Below are 12500 nucleotides of genomic sequence, written 5' to 3'. Positions count from 1 at the left end.
TTTTGTTGGAAGCCAGCCCCTTAAACCCCCTATCCCTCCATACCCCCAATATCAGAAATATATTAAAAACATTTTTGTTTAGTAATTTTTTTTTTTTTTTTTAAAGCAAACAGCTGGTCCCGTCCCATCCCCTTCCCTCCCCTCTCTCTCCCCCTCCCCCCTCTCTCTCCCCCTCGTACCAACCTTCCCCCCACCCCCCACCCCTCCCCTCACCTCCCACACACCCAAATAATAACGTGCTATCAGAAATATGTTTAGAATAAAACATTTTATAAGATAAGTGAGTTTAAAAAAAAGAAAAAGAAAGAAAAGCCCACATTCCCCTATGCCATGCGCTGTAACAACTATAATTTCTGTCGTTTGTGGGTGTTACTGTTTTTTGTAGGTTTTTTTTTTTTTGTTTGTTTTAGGTATGTAAAAGGTTGATAGAAAGAGGAGGATGTTCAGTAACAGAGATCTGACATTGTCGTGGAAAGACTTTTTTTTTTTTTTTTGGACAGTTTGAAAATAATCATGATCATGATAAAAGGTCAACAAAAATCTGTGGTGAAATAAATTGTTGGGTGGGGGTTTGGGGTGGGGGGGGGAGTTAGGGAGGGCGTGAGGGGGGGGGGGGGACAAACAAACAAACAAACAAAAATCACACCAATCTCATGGCACCATGAGGATTGATACTGTTCAAAAAACGGAGCAGGTTCCAGTTCTTAAAAGAATATCAAAAAGAACTCTTGTTTTTGCTCTTTTTTTGGGGGGGGGGGGGGGGGGGGGGGCAAGAGTTCGTCTTTGCTGTTTGGTTTTGAGTAATGTATTTGAATTTTTGATATATCATATTTTTGTAAGGTTGTGAGGAGGAGGAGGGGGGCGGTGGGGGAGAGGGGGGGGTCAGTATTTACTTTGGTTACCATGGAGCCAACAGAGTCGAAAAACTTTCTTCTGTCTGTCTGTTTGGAAGATGTGTTCACAAGAGATTTTTTTTGTTTTCTTATCGCAGTTTTTTTGTTCTCCGCGAGTTAGTAGATTGGTGCTTGCTTCCTTTGTGTCGTTATAAGTTCTCTGAGATTCAGGGATTTTTTTTTTTTTTTCTCTCCTCTTTTGATGAAACTGCCCACCGTTTTTTTGTTGTTGTGTTTTTGCTTTTGTGTTTTTTCTGCCATTTTTTCCACTTGTTAAATTTTTTGTTGTAAATATTTGTTAAATCATGTTTTGAACAAAAACTTTGTATGACTTACTTTTGCAAAAAAAAACCCCCAAAAAACAACCTCATGAAACAAAAACAAACAAAACAAAACAAAGCAAATAAAAAGACTGACTTGACTTGTTCATGCAGACAGCTGAAATTGTGGAATTGGTTCTTATTTGCACATTACGAGAAAATAAAGCTTGATTATGATGCTGAAAGCAAAAAAAAATGAAAAAAGCTTTAAAAAAAAAAAAAAAAAAAAAGCGTTTAATCAAATCGACTGAAAATATGAAATCAGCCCCTCTCCCCCTGAGAAACGAATGTTGTTTTGCATCAAGGAGGGGGGTGGGTGGGGGGTTGTGCTGAATTCTTGTGAACTGACCGTTTTTCTCATCTTTTTTCTTTTCATTTTTATTTTGTACAGAATTGCTTGTTTGTTGCCCACTCGCCCTCTTTATTTTATGTGGGCGTTTCAGTCGAAGGTTACACAAGAAACTCTCAAGCACAAAACCGTCTGGCTGGTAAGCCATTTAAAGTTAAAAAAAACCAAATTTCCAAACGCCTCCACCATCATCTTCCCTCCCCCGCCCCGCCACTTCTCCCCTGCACCCTCACACTCCCAGTTTCTTTGCCTTCCCTCCCTTTCCTTTTCTCTGAAAGAAAAGGAAAAAAAAAAAAGAAAAGAAGAAAGGTTGACAAGTTGGCTCAATTTTAAAAGAAAAAAGTCATTGTCTGGATGTGGTGTTTTTTTTTTGGGGGGGGGGGTTGTTTGTTTGTTTTTTTGGCCATATTTGGAGAGGAGGGGCGGGGTCAATAGTGTGAGGGGCGTGTGTGTGTGTTGACATTTTTTGAAGCAAATGGAGGAGGTAACTGTGTGCTGGTTTTTTATTTTATTTATTTTATTTTTTTTTTATTTTTTTTTTTTTTTATATACTTTCTTCTGAGTTGTGGACCTTGTCATGAACTTTGTGATTTTTTTTTTTTTTTTTTTTTTTTTTTTTTTAAATAACTTTGCTGGCTTTAAGCATTTTGGCGTATATATATATATATATTTTTTTTTTTTTTTTTTTTTTTTTTTAAAGGAGCTTTGAAAAAGTGGATATTTGAACGCTGTCCCCAACCCTCTCCCCATTCCCTCTACATATCCTCCGCCCTCCCCCCTCCCCGCCCCCCACACCCCTCACCCTCCTGCCCCACATCACCCACCCCCTTCTCTCTCTGTGCTCAGTTTCATTCCAAGACTTAACGTAGTAATGGTGTAGTATTTCCTTATTCGAGTATCAAACCGTTCTCATTCCTTGTAAGCTGTTAATAATTCATTCATGTTTTGGGGGGTTTATGTCTTTTTTTTTATTTCAATTTCACTTACTAAGTGTAACCACTGTATCTGTATAATCCATCATCACGCCATTCTTAGGGTGGGTTGAGGGGTGGGTTGGTTGGTTGGTTGGTTGGTTTACGTTGCTCCCATCACTGTAAAAGATTATACATAGAGAGAGCGTAGTAGCTGTATGTACTGATTTCAAATTGATGTAAACAGGTCATTGAATATTATGATAATATATATACTACTGCATGTGTAATCACTATGTGTGCGTGTATACCACTTTTCACCAGAACACAGAATCATGTCTTTGCCATCATTTTGTGGGTTTTTTTTTGTTTTTTTTTAATAAAAGTATTTTGTATCATGTGATAATTGGCAAGGTCCTGAATTTTTTTTTTTTTTTTTTTATATATACAAAAATTTTTTTTTGGTAACTATGGCTTGTTGCTCATCTCATCACAATTCCATTTTCATGCTTTGTTATTTTTGTGTTGTTTTTTTTTTGTTTTTCCTGTATAGCTTTCGTAGTGATCTGCCCTTTGTTATGTTAATAGTTCAGTCTCTCCCGAAGTCCTGGTGAAAGTTGGTTCACAGACTGGAGAGTGGTGATGGAGACTGTGGGATATGGACTGAGACTTGGGAGAGAACTGTTTTGTCAAACGCGTGGTGGAACCACAACAACAGCAACAAAAAGTTTCCTTAAAGTGGTGAAAGTTTTGGGCGGGAGGTGTGGTGGTATTAGGATTCTGTTTATTGATTTTTTATTTTAAAAAAAAAAAAAATGAAAAAAAAGAAAATTTTAGCACCATTGGATCAGCAAGAGGTTAGTGCACTATACGCTTTTTTTTTCTTTTTTTTTTTGCACTGACGATTGGTCGGTCAGAGCGTTTGTGAACAGGGTTGTGAGTAGTTGTTCTAGCATGATTATTATGCAAGCCTTCTTGTTTTTTCCGTTGTTGCTCCTTCGGAGGGCTTTATGTGAAGATAGTTGTGTCAACCGAATGTGGGGGAAAATGTCCTTTTTGCCGTGCCACTCTTAAACGTTTAAAGTCTATTATTAGAAAAATTCCAGCCAAGCAGAACAAAATGAATCATCCAAAAAGATTTATACCTGCTACTATACTAGAAGCAGCTTAGATCATTTTAGTTTGTAAAATTGTATGCTGTTAAACGCAAAGAAAAAACAGCAACAATGCTCTGCATTCAATGACAGTGTCACTTTTTAAAAAAATTTTTTTTTTAAACCCCTCACAGGGGAGATAAAAACGCAGCTGACTTTTTCGTGTGCTGCTTCAGTGCTGTGAAAAAAAGTTACAGTTTCGATGCTGATTTCGGTGACCAGTCGTAACAATTCCCAGCGATTAGTTGTGTTAGAAGCGTCACTGTACGTAGGTTTGCTTGGAGAAGAAAAGGAAGGTCTTTTTTTTTTTTTTTAGAATAAACTTATTTTGAAAAAAGCAAATGGGTAAGAATGGTGGGAGCTGAAGTAGAGTCTTTAAAGAGAAAAACAACCAACAAAGAAATCTCATCTCATTATCAGAACGTTGACCAATGGAAATGTTTAAAGGAGAACCTGTAACGTGTGTGTGTGTCATCCACCTTGTAAACAGGACAGACAACTCATTCCATCATTCTGAAAGAGGAGCGTAGCCCCCGAATTAGCTCCCTTGGTGTGTACAGTACAGTGGATCACGTTTTTACTTCCCTTCAGCATATGTAGTTGCGCCTGTGTGGAAATGGCTGGTTCTGTTCAGTTCGGCTTTTAAAACGTTTAACGCCACTTAGTCACTTAACCGAAGCAGCAGGTGGATTCGTAATGTGTTTTATCAGTTAAATGTAGTGAGTAGTGCAGTGTCCGTGTGTTTTTTATCGGGTCGTTGTGTCATGACATCTCATCGCCGCTGTACTACCGTTTAGTTTGCTGCCATCATCTACTGTGTTGTGGAACTATACAGACTGATTTGTAGTCAATAAAAGCCATTTCCACTGATGTGCGTTGTGTTATGTGTATGTCGAGTGGATATGGGTGTGTTGTGTGTGTGTATGCATGTTGTGTGTATGGGTTGATTTGCGTTTGTATGAGTGTGTTGTGTATGTGTATGCATGTTGTGTGTATGGGTTGAGTTGCGTTTGTATACGAGTGTGTCGTGTGCGAGTGTGTTGCATGTATATTAGTGTTGCTGAGCTCTCTCTCGCTATCTCCAAGAAAATAATATACTGATACTAATAGATGAACAATTTATACGGCACTGAATCTTGTGCTGAGACAAACCGAATCACTCTTACAACGTTCACAGGCATGCGTAACTCTGCTGATTTAGACAGATGAGAAACAAAACTTAACTCGCTCAGTACGGCCAGTCCTCTCTTCTCCTCTACACAGACCCCTCGGATGTCCAGTGGGTGTGTCAATGACCCAACCTTTAGCTTCCGTCGTCAGAATTGTGGTATTCTTTGTCAACATTCACCTCTTCAGTATAAGAGCCTTCCGCTTGCAATATTTTGATGGTGGTAATTGGGGTGAAACGCTGTTAACGTCATCTCTTTTGCCGTTCGTATGGAGAGAGTTAACCTGTCAGAAGAGGGGTACAAAAGCTTGACGGGAAAGAAAAGGTGCGTGTGGTGGAGGGGGGTTGGGGGGGCTATTTTGGAGAGAGGCAGGTATAATGGCCAGACTTGAAAGAGCTGTGTGCAGAGATTTTCACACACACACACACATACCACATATATATATAATATAGATGGATGGATATATGTGACACGGCGATTCAAGCAAATATATATTTATATGTTTGTGTGCTTGAATTGCTGGAATAGCTGTCATACATTGCATAGGATTTGCCCACTTTTGAGTTTGTCATAGATCTCAGACACTGTTTGAACTGTGCCCCCCAAAAATTTAAAAGTAGCAATGATAAATCACGCTGGATGATGCTATCACACACAAAATCAAACCAGAGACCAGTATCTTTCAATATATACATTTATTTGACGTCGGGAGGCAGTTCTTACATGAAATCATGTACAGTTTTACATCAAAGCCCAAAATCAAGATGACAACATGTTGGAATGCCATTCAGCTGGTTTGTTCTACACGAGCCCTTCTTTATGACAGAAGCGTACAACACTGATACATGAATGATACTTATAGACATGCCGGTCTCAAAATTCTTGTGTAAAAAGCCAAGTAAAAAAAACAACAAAAAAAACAACAACAAAAAACAGGGGGTGTGGGGGTGGGGCATGATAATATGTATTCATGATGCATGCATACACCCACAGATGTACACGTGCACACACACACTCACAGATGTACACACGTTTACACTCACAGATGTACATGCATGCACACACTCACAGACGTACACACACACACACACACAGATGAACACACATGCACTCACTCACAGATGAACACACATGCTCACAGATGTACATACATGCTCACACTCACAGATGTACACACACACACACATGCTTACATGATGCTTGTACACACACAATCTACACGTGTTCACACACACGCATGCATTATTATTATCATCATTGTTGTTGATACCTTTTGCCCAGCAAATGACACGGTGCAAAACAAGAGCTGAAAAAAATGAACATTGATCCCACTGAACCAAAAAAAAAGAACAGAAACCTGAAAAAAAACAAAAAAAAAAACATAGTCACCTCCATACAGACAAACCTTCCCTCCAACACTAAAACATTCCTTCAATTTTTTTTCACCAGAGGACTTAAAACAAAGACAAGAATAAATCCATAAACTTAAGTCATTCGGATGAGACGATGATGAACCGACGTCCCATGAGCAGCATACACTCAGCACACGTAAAAGAACCCACAGCAACAAAAGGGTTGTCCCTGGCAAAGTTCTGTAGAAAAATCCACTTTGATAGGAAAACAAAAACCAAAAAAAAAAAAAAACCAAAAAAAAACAAAAAAAAAACAACTGCAGGCAGGAACAAAAAAACAAAAAAAAAAAAAAAAAGGGGGCGGGTGTGCTCTCAGTGCAGCGACGCGCTCTCCGTGGGGAGAGCATCCTGAATTCCACACAGAGAAATCTGTGGTGACAAAAAAAAAAAAAAAAAAAGAATAGTACAATACAATAAATAAAAAAAGCAACTCCAATTAATCAATACATAAGACACAATTCCTTCCATTTTTCACCAGAAGATTAAAAAAAAAAAAAAAATGAAAAGGAAAGCACACCAATATATTAATAATATATAACACACAAAATCATAATTTAGCATAAGAAAAAAAAAAAAATTGCCACTAATGAGTAGAAACCTCATGCATGTCGAGTGCATAAAAATTGTTAAACATAGTAAAAAAAAAAAGAAAAAACCAAAGAAAAGAAAAAAAAAGAGTGAACAGTCTTAGTTTCAGTTTCGCAAGGAGGCGTCACTGCATTCGGAAAAAAAATCCATGTACACACTAAACCACATTTGCCAGGCAGATTGTATTGTATTCTATTTCTCTTTTTATCACAACAGATTTCTCTGTGTGAAATTCGGGCTGCTCTCCCCAGGGAGAGCGCGTCGATACACTTCAGCGCCACCCTTTTTTTTTCTTTTTTTTTTTTCAAATTTTTTCCTGCATGCAGTCTTATTTGTTTTTTCCTATCGAAGTAGATTTTTCTACACAATTTTGCCAGGAACAACCCTTTTGTTGCCGTGGGTTCTTTTACGTGCGCTAAGTGCATGCTGCACACGGGATCTCAGTTTATCATCTCATCTGAATGACTAATGTCCAAACCACCACTCAAGGTCTAGTAGTGGAGGGGAAGAAAATATCAGCGGCCAAGCCGTGATTCGAACCAGCGTGCTCAGATTCTCTCGCTTCCTAGGCGGACATGTTACCTCTAGGCCATCACTCCACATGTCTGACCAGCAACACAACCCAACACGCTCAGTCAGGACTTGACAGGCATGCGACCGGCACAATAGCCGAGTGGTTAAAGCGTTGGACTGTCAATCTGAGAGTCCCGGGTTCGAATCACTGTGACGGCGCCTGGTGGGTAAAGGGTGGAGATTTTTACCATCTCCCAGGTCAACATATGTGCAGACCTGCTTAGTGCCTGAACCCCCTACGTGTGTATATGCAAGCAGAAGATCAAATACGCACGTTAAAGGTCCTGTAATCCATGTCAGCGTTCGGTGGGTTATGGAAACAAGAACATACCCAGCATGCACACCCCCGAAAACGGAGTATGGCTGCCTACATGGCGGGGTAAAAACGGTCATACACGTAAAAGCCCACTCGTGTGCATACGAGTGAATGCAGAAGAAGAAGAAGAAGAGAGGCATGCACATACACTCGTGTACCTATCCCAGTGGATTTCCTCCCAGAGAATTTTGCCAAAGGGCAACACCCTCGTTGCCATGGGTTCTTTTTCAGTGTGCCAAGTGCTGTGCATGCTGCACACGGGACCTCAGGGTTTATTGCCTTGTCCGAATGTAACAAAGAAAGTGAAAGGAAAGAAAGAAAAAAAAAAAAAAAATTATAGCACCGAGTTTCCCAAAGATGGGGATAATTTTCATGATTGAAAGCATGCCCCCACACCCCTCCCCAACATCCCCACAGGAAATGCAAGCATGCACACACACACACACACACACACATGTACACGCACACACACGCACATGTACATGGACACACACATACACACACACACACATGTACATGTACACACACACAAACACACATACACACACACACACACCTAAATGATGACACTCAAATGTAAAAAACATCAATACTCTTTAAGTCTAACAAAATGTTGACAATCACCAGTATGTATGATGGGACATTTAAACAAAATTCCTCCACACACACACACACACACACACACAAACACACACAAACACACGAATCAGAAGCTCCAAAGACACAACCTTCAACTACTGATCAATGACAAAGCAACAAAGACAGCCAATGAACCACATATATTAGAAAAATACAAACCCCATCCCGGCACCCACCCCCCCAAAAAAAAACCAAACTGGATGACAATACATCAAATTCTGTTTTCCAGTTTTCCACAGACAAGTCAGCATACATATTCACGTACATAATATACACGCATAACATTACTGAAAAGACATATACATAATCACATACATACATATATACACATACATCACTGAAAAGACATACATATCCTGGATCACATTCCGTGTATAATTACACAGCAGCGCAATTAATCAACCAACTTTTTTTCTTTTTTTTTTTCGTGTGTGAAAAAGACATCAAAAGCAGTGAGCAAAAGAAAAAAAAAAAAAAAAAAGGTGACTGGAGTGATCAGCATTTAAAAAAAAAAAAAAAAAAATTTTTTTTTTAAATGTCATGATTCCATCATGTCACTGTTGTATTGCAGCTTTTATTTTTTTTTTTGTAGCAGACGTCTTTCATCGTTTTGCTGAAGAGGTAAGAGAAAAAATATATTTTCAAGGTTAATAGGGGAGGGGGGGGGGGGAGGGGGGTGAGGGGGGGTGTTGGGAAGGAGGGGAGTGATGGGGAAGGGGTGTGTGGGGGGGGGGGGGGGGGGGGGTGGCCCAACATACAGAGGCAAAACAGATAGATAGATAGATAGAGAGAGAGAGAGAGAGAGAGAGAGAGAGAGAGAGAGAGAATCACTGACAGAGACAATGATTCAAAGAGATTTTAAAGCTATTGCTTTATTTGTATTAAAAAACAACAACAAAAAAAAAAAAACACCAAAAAACCTCATCTCACAAAACGATGACATAATTAAAAAAAAAAAAGAATTATATATAAAAAAAATTTAAAAAAAAAAAAAAATACAATATTTCACACACGTGTACACACACACACACACTCACATTTTTTCCCCACACTGCCATTGTTCTTCCCTTCACATTTCTTCTTTTTTTTTTTTTTTTTTTTTTTTTTTTTACGTTTTCTTCCCCTAGTTTAATATCACTTCTTGCAAAAAAAGACATTTAAAACTGAAGAATAAACATTTTAAAAATTCACCAGAAAAGATGTTTTCATCTAAAGAGCAAGACATCCTTACACACTGAAAAAAAAGACATCAAAAACTAAAGAACAAACATTTCAAAACTCGCCAGAAAAGATGTTTTTTTTAATCCAAAGAGCAAGACACCCTTACACACTGAAAAAAAAAAAAGATGCTGTTGAACTAAAGAACAAACATTTTCACACACATGTAGTTAAGACTGGAGTACATTTACTTTTGAAACTTTTTTGTGTGTGTGTGTGTGTGTGTTCATGTTACTGATGATCATATGATTGAGCATGAAGTAGTCCTGATGCTATTTTGATAATGGCATGTCGACCTTCCCTCTACTCTTCACACACACACACACACATATGTATGCACACATAGTATGCACATGAATGTACCTGTGTGGACTTGCTTTGTGTGTGTGTGTGTGTGTGTGTGTGTGTGTGTAGTGTGTGTGTGTGTGTGTGTGTGGTGTGTGTGTGTGTGTGTGTGTGTGTGTGTGTGTTCCATGTATGCGTGTGTGTCTTCTTCTGTTTAACGTCTATTCACTATAAGTGTTTTTAGACGGAAAGGAGTAAAAGTAGTGGATAAAGGAAAGGGAATGCATGTGAATATTAGTGTAAAAAAAGTAGTCATGTTATGTATCAGAGGAAAGCATATTATAAGAAAAAGGTCTAAAGAGATTGTGGTTTGTATTGAATGAGGTGTCATGGGAAGGAGAATATGTATATGCATATCAACAAGTATTAACCTACAAAAATGTAAATATAAATAACGACATTAATTATAACACATCAAAGGAGGATACCAACTGGACTGGAGTTTAAAATTTCCGAAAACATTCTAAGCAATGAATAATCCTTCCAAATCTTTTCAGTGGCTAATGAAATATTGGAAGAAAAGTCATCAACTACATCTTTAGGAATTAACTGTCTTATGCTCAGACAATGAATGAGTAGATGACTTACACTTATTTGCTTACCGCATATACATACCGCATATGCGTGTGTATTTGTATTTGTATTTCTTTTTATCACAACAGATTTCTCTGTGTGAAATTCGGGCTGCTCTCCCCAGGGAGAGCGCGTCGCTACACTACAGCGCCACCCATTTTTTTTGTATTTTTTCCTGCGTGCAGTTTTATTTGTTTTTCCTATCGAAGTGGATTTTTCTACACAATTTTGCCAGGAACAACCCTTTTGTTGCCGTGGGTTCTTTTACGTGCGCTAAGTGCATGCTGCACACGGGACCTCGGTTTATCGTCTCATCCGAATGACTAGCGTCCAGACCACCACTCAAGGTCTCGTGGAGGGGGAGAAAATATCGGCGGCTGTGTGTGTGTGTGTGCGTGCGTGCATGCATGCGTGCGTACGTGTGTGTGTGTGAAACTTTCTTGCCCAAAGTCTGGTTGTCTGTCTACAATAATTAATAAAATCATTGAAGTTTCTTGATGAAAGCCTTGTTGTCTGCCTTCTCTACATACATTCAACACACTCATGGTTGCTCTCTTCCCCTCTCTCTCTGTCTCTCACTGGGACGAAAGATTTATTTATTCATTTATTCGTTTATTTGTTTATCTGTCTGTTATTTATCTACTTATCTGTGTGCCTTGTGTAGGTTTCTTTATGTATATTATGTCTGCAACGGGTCACAGGCCTATACGCAATTAAAACATTTGTTCTTGTTCTTGCTCTCTGTCTCTCACTGTCTTGCTCTCTGTCTCTCTCTGTGTGTCTTGTTCTCTGTCTCTCTCTCTGTCTCTCACTGTCTTGTTCTCTGTCTCTCTCTCTGTCTCTCACTGTCTGTCTCTCTCTCTGTCTCTCTCTGTCTCTCACTGTCTGTCTCTCTCTGTGTCTCTCACTGTCTTGTTCTCTGTCTCTCTCTCTCTGTCTCTCACTGTCTTGCTCTCTCTCTGTCTCTCACTGTCTTGCTCTCTCTCTGTCTCTCACTGTCTCTCTCTCTGTCTCTCTCTCTGTCTCTCACTGTCTTGTTCTCTGTCTCTCTCTCTCTGTCTCTCACTCTCTCTCTCTGTCTCTCACTGTCTGTCTCTCTCTGTGTCTCTCTCTCTGTCTCTCTCTCTGTCTCTCACTGTCTTGCTCTCTCTCTCTCTCTCTCTCTCTGATGGTCTGGAAGACTGAATCAAAGAACAGTCACTTCAGCTAGCAATAGCACTCAAGAAAAACCTGACAATAAAAAATAAAGAGCATGAAGAATAAGAACGAAAACATGTTTAAAATAAACAAACAAATAAATACATCAATGAATTAAAAAAAAAAAAAAAAAAATCCAAATGAATGAATGCATAAACTCTAAAAAAATAGTTTAAAAACAACAACAAAAACTATTAAAAAAAAAAAATCTTTTCAGGAGCTCGCTGGAATATATATATATATATATATATATATATATATCCAAACGCAGGCAGACACTGGAAAAGACAGTATATACAGTCACTGCATCATGTAGAGAAACAGCACAACTGATAGATAAGAAGAAGACAACTAGGAGAAGGACTATTTTCTTGGGTGATGCTAGCTAAGACACCACAAGACAGGCGGCAGCAGTGTGGTGATCTCTGGTGTGTGGCCTTATATTATATATATATATATATATATATATATATATATATATAATCAATAAATAATGAGGCCAGGAGATGAAATGATTAACAAATAGTAAAGAGTGGTAACTCTCTCCATTACACAAGGTACACACCTTCAAGTCAGTGATGCTTACGCTGCCGATTCAGCTAACACACAGGTAAATAAAAAGGTACACTGGAACAAACCCAGACACTTCCTCAAAAAGGGAAGTGTTTGGCCTGTCCTTACACCAATCATTTGACATATGCACACAGCAGCAAAAACAGAAGAAATGTGCAAACACAAATTAGCTTTTATTCAAGATTGGCATAGCCTCTTTAATCCTGAATAAGCCACACAGAACACATGGACAATACAGAACAAACACATGGTTGCCTCGGTGGTTTATCA

At 38.8% G+C, this 12500-nt stretch overlaps 2 protein-coding genes across 3 annotated transcripts in view; one reads left to right on the top strand and one right to left on the bottom strand.

Annotated features, from left to right (window-relative positions):
* Nucleotides 1-544, top strand: part of LOC143277698 (amyloid-beta precursor-like protein) — a 68600-nt gene extending 68056 nt beyond the window's left edge. For both annotated transcript variants that reach the window (XM_076582621.1, XM_076582620.1), the window contains exon 11: nucleotides 1-544. This exon is cut by the window's left edge and continues 577 nt beyond it. The gene's annotated coding sequence lies outside the window, so the exon portion shown is untranslated.
* LOC143277697 (ABC transporter G family member 20-like) overlaps nucleotides 1-12314 on the bottom strand; it is a 328227-nt gene extending 315913 nt beyond the window's left edge. The window contains exon 1 of the mRNA XM_076582618.1: nucleotides 12244-12314. The gene's annotated coding sequence lies outside the window, so the exon portion shown is untranslated. The remainder of the gene's footprint in view (nucleotides 1-12243) is intronic.
* Between the last annotated feature and the right edge of the window lie 186 nt (nucleotides 12315-12500).

Source organism: Babylonia areolata, chromosome 34 (assembly GCF_041734735.1).
Source record: "Babylonia areolata isolate BAREFJ2019XMU chromosome 34, ASM4173473v1, whole genome shotgun sequence".
Classification (NCBI taxonomy): Eukaryota; Metazoa; Mollusca; class Gastropoda; order Neogastropoda; family Buccinidae; genus Babylonia; species Babylonia areolata.
The sequence above is the reverse complement of the archived record's forward strand: the minus strand, read 5'-3'. Positions and strand labels throughout refer to the sequence as shown.